This window comes from Fundulus heteroclitus, chromosome 3 (assembly GCF_011125445.2).
Source record: "Fundulus heteroclitus isolate FHET01 chromosome 3, MU-UCD_Fhet_4.1, whole genome shotgun sequence".
Lineage (NCBI taxonomy): Eukaryota > Metazoa > Chordata > Actinopteri > Cyprinodontiformes > Fundulidae > Fundulus > Fundulus heteroclitus.
The window spans coordinates 42,019,108-42,028,144 of NC_046363.1; positions in this window are offsets into that span (position 1 = coordinate 42,019,108).

The following is a 9,037-nucleotide window of genomic DNA, read 5'->3' on the forward strand; positions in this document are numbered from 1 at the left end:
CTGGCAGCTCTCACAAGTTGCCCCTACCCCCCAGCTTCCTGCCTCTAATGGCTGTCTCTGTGTGCCATCTCGGGAAGCCTAACATCCCCTCCAGTGGCATAGGGCCTGGCATTAATGGAAGCCATTGATGGGCGAAGAAAGCCTCCTTTGTGGCGCCGGGGGCAGGCGTGGGCACCCGTTTGCTCAAACACAGCTTCCTCTCCACACACACTGGGCCGGGCGCTCAGAACTGAGTGCCAACAGCGGAGATCGAAAGACAGGAGCAGCAAAGTGCCCCTTACTGGGGAAATGGCAAAGAGGGATGGGTAGAGCTGAAGGAGAGAAGGGGGGGCTTGCAAGAATGAGAAAGGGACGGTGACGAGTTGGCAAAGGAGCGGAAAGCAAAAAGGAAGGGATAGGTGGGGATAGGCCCCCACAAAAAACAAAGGCTGAGAAAGAGCATTAGAGATTAACCAAATAAGACAAATTCAATTGGTGCGGAGGAGAAGTGAATGGGAAAAAAAGAGACGTGACGGAAATAGGGTATAAACTTTGCAACAGCACTCAAAGGCCAGAGAAAGGAAACCTGGAGAAAAGGGAAACTGAGCAGCGGAAAACAAAGAACCGGAGGTTGGGTCTGGCCTCGTCAATGAAGCTGGGTGGCCGGCAGGGATAAAAAATGGTGTCATGGTTGTGGCAGTCCTTTTCCAGCACTGTACTGTCTGTCAGCCTCTCATTGGCTCGCACCCCGTTTGCTGATTTATACCACCTGGATTGTTCTCCTCCAACAGAGATGTGAATTGGAGGAAAAGAGGGGCTCCTCCAGGGTGTCAAACCCCGGTTATTGATAACCAAACAGATGTGTCCAGTTTCAAAATACCATCTGATGCTAAATCCGGGTTAACGGCTTTTGTTGTCGGGGAAATGCTTCAACCTTGGTTCCATAGATCATATAGCTATGCTTGTTTTTATTATTCTCCATTGGTGTTACACCTTCCAGGTAAGGTCACTTCTTTACTTCTTCACCATTAAGGAAATCATGACAGAAGCCTCTCTCATCATATCCTTTAAAATTCACTAGCAGTACGCATTTATACGCTGTCGCTTCCAAGGAGGGTACATTTTGATGGAAATCCAAGCTTGTTGGCTCAACGTCGCCCCCTAATGGATTGGCTTTGCCTTCTCTTGTCTCCCTGCTGTGCAGCACACAGCCTCCTGCATTGTTCGCTCTCCTAATTCATCGCAATAGCTCCTGCTGCTAATTTCCATCCGCTGGCAGCGTGCCGCCACCGGAAGCGGCAGCGTGCACCGCCTGTATCCATGCGCCACCGTGGGAGTGCAGAGAGAAAATAGTGCCATATTTGTCCCAGTATGTCATCTGTTTAACACGCCTGAGTGGATTTCACACCGTAACCTCCTAATTAATATGCAGAGGCCCCCCGGACCCACCTCCTCCCGCCATGCCTAAGACAAAAGTGTATTGTATGAGCAGCTCCTGTTTTAATTATGCTCAAAAAAGGAGCCATGTGAGGTGTGTTTATGTTTATAATCTCTTTATGAAGGCATTTACATGGCTTGCATGTGTGCATGGAAGCTCAAAACACATACAGTATGTGCACCGAGGGAGTCATAAAGCATGCGTTTTCATCAGCATGTCTCCCTGCACGTATGCACCTGCGTGTGTGTGCCCTGAATGAAGAAGGATTGTGATCCCATCGGCAGGGGAGGAGCTGCTGCTGTCCTATCCCACAGGACGACGGAAAAAAAAGTTGTTGCCTTTATGCAAATTGGCATCCGATGAAGGTTTTTTTGGGGGGGGAGCCACAAAGAGGGTTTGTGATCAGAGTGCTGAGGAGAATGGGAGAGGTTAGGAGGGGTTATGGGGAAAAGACAGGGACAAAATTCCCATCGCTACACCCGGACCCATCATGTTGCATCCTTTCTCTGTTTGTTCCCTTTCCTCTCGTCCTCGTCTTCCTCACATCCATGACCCGGTTATTAATGTGCTTCAGATTAGCGGCTCTTTAATTAACGCATGCCCCTCCACCCTTTGTTCTTAAAGTCTTTTTCTCTTTCGATTGTATCAGATTCTGGGTTTTCTCCCTCTTCATCTTTTATCAGTAGCCTTCTTTTCTGTGATTTTTGCTGCTGAGAATGAGGTAATTTGCAGTGCAAGGGGAGTGAAACAAGAGAAACTGGTGGGTCATAGTGTGTAGGCTTATCGTTGGAACATAGTGGTCTTAACAGCATAAACTGTAATTTTATGCCATGTGTGAAGTAGAGATATGGATTTTGCATTCATGCAATAATACAAACAGATATTAAGTTGAATTTTCTTCTTTGAAGTTTCAGTTACGACCTCTGATCAAATCTGATTTGTCAGGAGAAGGACAAGGTCGGACTTTTGTGAACTAAAGATATATGATGCAGACAGGTTGATTCACTGCAGGATAACTTATGTTAAGTAGACATAAATGTCCATATTTACCAAAATAGAGAGCTAAGGGTAAACTTTTTTGTGTTACTTTTAACCATAAACGTTGTTCTATTTTATTTGTAGTTCTGTGTTCGCTAGGAGATGTTCAACAATGATTTATGTCCTCTAAATTTGTATTAACTTCTATCCTTAACCCTACCCTCCAGATAAAGAAATGTAAACATTAACTTAAATAAGTTCATTCAAAAAATTTTATTTGAATATTTTGATGAAAACTATTCTTTACAATCTAGTTTGTATTGTTTATCTGTGTTTTTTGAGCTGATTCAAATTCCTCATGGTGGCGCACCCTCTAGGCTCTAGAAACCACAAATACTTCAGGGACAGAGTGCTGCATCCCAGGTGCACCGAGAAGCTTTATCACAGATCCTTCCTCCCAGCAGCTGTTTTGACTTTAGGACCATTCTGCCCCCCTCCCCCCCCCCAAAAAAAAAAATCAACAAGTGTTTACATCCCTCCCTGTTAAAGGGGAGTTTTCCTCTCCACTGTCGCTTCATGCATGATCAGTATGAGGGATTGCTGCAAAGCCATCAACAATGCAGACGACTGTCCACTGTGGCTCTACGCTCTTTCAGGAGGAGTGAATGCTGCTTGGAGAGATGCAACCTGCTGGGTTTCCTTAGAGAGGAAACTTTCTGACCAACCTGGAGGATCTGATGGAGTCTGACTTATGAAAGAGCCTTGAGATGACGTGTTGGGAATTGGAGCTATATAAATAAAATTTAAGTGAAAATTTAATTGAACAAATCAATTCTGCGCTGTCAATTACATTTTCAAATGTTTTTCATGAATGGCCCAAGCAGGGTATTGAATTATGGTAAAATAATAATAAGTTGTGGTCAAATACTTAGTATTTTTATCCTTGTTCAGGTGACAACATAATATTGAAATTTGTCTCTTTTAACCGGTCATGCTCACATTTCATTGTGATGAATTCATGCATTTGGAGCAGCATACAGTTTATTTTTTTTGATGAGACTTCATTGCTACTCCCCTTCGTTCACAGCATTGAACCCCCCCAGTAAGGGCCCCCTCTAAGGCCCCCTGGTGAGGCCCCATGCTTCCTCAATCGGGTGCCTCAATTAACAGGGCACAAAGCCCCAGACCTCTCCCAACCCCTGCAGTCCCCTCTGAGCCTGCAGCTCAGAGGCATGCGTGTGTTGGAAGCAGGGCCAGTCGGGGCGACGGGGGACGCGTGAAGGTGGTGGCGGCAGGGTCGTCAGCGCTCTTTGTTTCCTCAGTGTCCAGCTTGGCCCCCTTGGCCCCCTTGCCCCCTGAGTCTTTCATAAGGAGTGTGTAATAACTGCCTTTGTTGGTTTTTCCTCTTGTAATGAGTCCAGTGGGAGGCCTTGTTAGTGTGAGGGGTGCTACGCCAGGGGACCTCGCAGGAACTCTGGGATTAGAGGCTGCCCTATTCTGCCCTAAATGTGATCCGTCCACGTCACAATGGTCCTCTAACTGCTGGATCAATTTGATTCTTTTGATCTTCCAAATTTTTAAAGATCCTTTGTTCTGTCTGACGACTTTAGATTTGGGCTTATTTTGCTTTGTCATCTAAAGTCAAATTAAAGTCCTGATGTTTCTGTTGTTTCAGAATAAAGGACTGGCTGTGTTTCAGCATTGATATAATAACCTCAAGGCATGGAAATAATAGAGGACACAATTATTAAAAAAGAAAGTGGCAAGAAAAACTCCTCTGTTTGAAATTATGTAATAAAGCAAACATCTATCTTTAACCTATAAGGTTACATTTAGGCACAACTTTTGTCTTGTTTGTGGACTTTTCTTGAATATTTTGGTGTCTTTTTTGAATTTTTTTTTATTTTTTTTCCTCAATCAAATCAATCGATTTATGTAGCACTTTTCAACAGTCCATATGGTGCACAAAGTGCTTTACAAACTAAAATACAAACAAAAGATGCTGGGACAAAATAGATAAAATATAAAAATGTATAGGAAAATAACAGGATAAAAAGAGATAAAAACTAAAAAAGATCATAACAGCAAAATTCAATGCTTAAAAATTATTTTTTGAGAGCCTCCTTTGACCCCAAGGCGTTGTGAGGTCAGTGAATTGTGATTTATGGGAGATTTTCTCCTCACATTTGTGACCGCCTCTGTTCAGGAGGAACCCAAAAGTTCAGACTGGATTCCTGTCGGGCCGAGCTCCACTTTCACACGCAGGATCTCTTGACCACAGGTGAGCTATGAAAGAATGGAAGAGATGCGGGGCCTGAAATGCACACAGCCTCCACTTTTGTTGATTTGGCATTGACAGGGCTAGCCATTTTACAGGGGAGGAAATTCAAGTGAAGCACCCCCATGTACTCCTGGAGCATTGAAGCCAATTTCCTCTCAGTCAAGTGGCAGAAACCCTCTTCAGCTGAACAACTTCCTGCATTTAGCGAGCTCTCCCACTGACACCCCGCTCCATCATCCTCCCCCTTCTTAGCTGGCATCAGTCACAACCTCTCAGCACGTCTCTGCTCCCTTCACAAATGTGACAACAACAGCTTTGTGTGGGGATATAATCTGGGACCAAATGAAAAACACACACCAAAATGTACATTTTGGTGTTTTATTTCTTTTTTTTTCCCCACACACGCTGCACTGTCCCATGATTTTCTTGTTGACATGTAGCTGCTCCTGCAGATTCTTTCAGACATGAATACATTTAGAGCTTAGAAGAGCTGATTGGAGAGTTGATGGGGCTTTTCAAAAATAATAACAAGTGTTAAATTAACTCTGAGTGTGAATTCCCAGATGCTCGCACATAGTGCTGATGTTTCTGCTTTGGCTGTAATTAATGGTGAGAATCTTGCCGTAAAGGAGTAATTATGCGATCACAGAACAACTGATAGAGTCCCATGTACTCTCCTAAAGCTTCACTTTGAGGTCTGAATGCAAAGCCGTGACACCGGACCACATCTAGCAACAATTTAGCAGTTGGTTCTGATGTTCTGCAGCCGCTTTAGGCCTCCGTCAGCGAGCCGTCGTTTTAGTTTCAGCCCATTGTGCATACTGCAGGGTAGCGAGCGGGCAGAGGGGTTCCCACAGGAGACCCGGTTGTCCTGAGGGAGCCTATTAATCTATTATGTTCACCTCCAGAACAGCGTTAAGAACAACAATCGCACACAAGCCGGAGGCTGAGCCACAGGAGGCTACAGCTGCTTAGGACGGAGCCGTGTAGCTGGAGGGGCGGATCAGCGCCGTTCCCACGTGCCTCGCTCACAGCCCACAGCTCACATACAGAGAAATACAGTGACGGGGTCAAAGGGAACACTGTCTTATTTAAATGTAATTGGGTGTTTAAGAAAACTGAAAAGTGATCTTATGACAGCATGGTTGCTTAGGTTGGTTGGAGGCACTTTATGAAAAAAAAAAGGCTTACTTTCCTGAATCTACTTCAAACTGAGTATTTTCTTCTGTTAGGAAATAAAATGCTTAACATGTGTAAGTGTATGGCCCCCCAGTATGTCTTAAAGCTATCTCTTTCCTTTAACATATCATTTTCTAACAATAATCTGAAATATAATTGGGGCAATTTTGATATTTCACTTAAAGAGGACCTTTGATTAGATGTGTCGTCGTATAAGCGCTTAGAATTATTTATTTTACGTAACAGAAACGACAGCATTAAAGATATTTGCACCCAACCAAAAACAAAGGATTTTTCAAAGCAAACCCATCTCCCGAAGACACATTGGACACTAGAAATAATTACCATAATCATGATTATTTTTCTTTGCATTTTAATTAGCCCTATGAAGCTCAATTAAGCTCTCGAGTATGAGCGCCTATTCAGTAAACAGCTGTCCACCTGTCTTTTGGTTCCTGGGAAAAGGCTGCAGTGCCTGTTCACGCCGTGGCACCATCACCACGCTGGGTGGGGGGTCAGACGAGGCTCCGCAGCCTGCAAGGGGCCCTCTGTTAAAAAAAAAAAGGGAGGAATAATTCTGCACGGCGGCAGGCAGCTCTTCAGGATATGCAAATCGCTTGATTATCAGGACCACAACTACAAAGAGATAAATTGTAAATGACAAATAACAGAAAATGTATCTAAATCACCAGAATATAACGTTTTATTACAGAAACAATCAGACTCATTCTTCGTCGGAAAGATGTTCCTTCCTGCAACCCAATCAGCCATTTGCTGTAATTTTCTCTGCACTGTTAACTGGCGTTAAACGTTCATGTAAGTTGCCACTCATAAAGCTGCTTGATGAGACCCTGTGTGTCTTTATTTCTGTAACAGCGCCACCTAGTGACTCATTCAGGACAGCAAGCAAACAGCAGGTCAGCTGTCTGTTTTGGAGGGATGTACTGTATGTCAGAATCGATTGAATTTGTTAACGAAGCATCGTGCTTCACCATTCCAGTCATGACTTCTCCTACCAAACATTTAGTCATTTACCAAACATTTAGGATGCCCTCCACATCTCATCCCACGCTGTACTTGTGTGGATTTATTCTTGAAGTCCAGAAGAATTGTTCTTGATTTCTCTCAACCTCTTTCAGGGCAGCGAGAACATATTTGCCCTCTTATTGATTCCTTCTGTCACACTCCAATAATGGTTTCATTCAATAAGGGTATAAAACAATGTGGCCCTATGGGGGAAAAAAACAACTAATTGTCCCCCCAAATCTAAAAACTGCTCCGCTTGGTGGCATCATTTCCCTGCAGGGTTTTTAAGCTTTTTAGAGAAAACTAGAAAAGCAACTTAGAAACGGGTTGATTCAGCCACACCGCCTCTCTGATGTTGTCGGCCACTGTTTTCTCATGAAGCGCCTGCAGTGACATATGAAACGCCGCAGGATGCAGTGGCCACAAAAATCCATCTTCTGCCTCCTAAAAGTCCTGTCAGTGATCTGAGCGACAGACATTTAAGAAATTTAGCCATTAAAATGAGAACAACTGTAGAGAGAAAAGGTAAAATAACTGAATCAGAGGGTTTCACAGGAGGAGAAATGTGTCCACCATCATGCTGCAGGCACTGTGGGACCAGATGAGATTAGATTACAGAAATTACGTGCAGTAAACCCATTGCCCTGGTTCTGTCATCCCTACCAGACACTGGGCCATGCAGCTCACAGCATGCTGACAGCTTAGATCTACTGGTCTTCAGGAGGTACCTCTGCAACCCAAACCTAAACAACGCCTTATTGGGGGTGTAGCAACCGGGGTTTCACTTGACAAAAAAAAAAAAATCTAAATGTTGTTGATTGAACTGAAAGTTGGGAGAATGTTGATGTTTCTAATATTCATCACATATTGTGTTGCAGCCCTGGGATTTACCAACGACTTGCCTCTGGCCCATTGAGCGCTGGAGGAAAGCTCCCGTTTCCCAGCAAACCTCCAAACAACAGACCCAACGTACAGAATATGGACAGAAGGGTATATTTGTGCATCCTTGGCATTTTACTTTAGTTAACAAGAAATATTCTTGTTAAATAACAGTCCAGAAAATTTGGTTTGTATTTGTCTGGCTGGTGCATCAAAGCAATTATACCACGGCTCGCTTTTACAAACAAAAGTGGGAGAAAATGTTGTGATAATCAGGTTTAGACTTTGGTTGAAGGTTGATATTTTAACTTTTTTCTTTTAAACATCGTAACCCTGCATTTGGATAAGTCTTGTGTTGTTCTGTGGGAGTTTTTAAAGATGTGCCAACAGGTCTCTCTTGAGACGAGCTGTACAAATAAAGGTTTAGATGTTTCCATGTCATGGAAACAAAGTCATTATTTTAGTGTATTCTCACTAAAGATGTGCACTGTAACTGTAGCAACTGCAACATGGATTGTTTTTTATTTCACTTCTGTATTGTTGTTAAGGCGGAGCTTTACGTCAAGTATATTACATATTTCTATTTCTAACCTTATTGGATTTTATGATGACATTAAAGAAAGGCTGAGTCCAACGTTGAGTGAATCAGATTAATGTGTGAGAGTTTTATTTCTGATGGAGTTGTTGAAGGATGATGTTTGGAAAATAATTTTACAACAAAATGTGAATATGTATGAATATAAGCATTTTATAATAATTCAACAGAATTATATTGTGTAATGTGAGTATGTATACTAGAAAGATGGGCTTTAGATAGAATGTATATATATTTTTTTAGACGTTTATTGTCCAATATTGTTTTCTTGTTCCCTTACCCCAGGGACAACAGATGGAAATTAGCCTTTGGGTAGAATCTGGTGTTTACATCCATGTTACTATAATCATGTATGTTCATTATCATGCTCTGTCCTTTTTAAATAAATAAATAAATATTAAAAAAAATAGGTCAGAATTTGCTGATGGACAGTGGTCATTTTTTGAGATGCTGATCAACTTGAACAATGAAAACAGTCCAGATATTAAATCAACATCATTTGATTCTTGCATCTTTTTCCAAAGTGGAAATTTGTGAGTCACTGAAGAGCTGAAAACATGTGTATTAGAGGCAGCGTCACGTTCAACAGTGCCTGCCCAACACGCGTTCCCACTCTGACATGCACGCCCATTGAAAGGCGATCTTCATTTGTCATCAAAATATTACGTGAGATGTGTCCTCT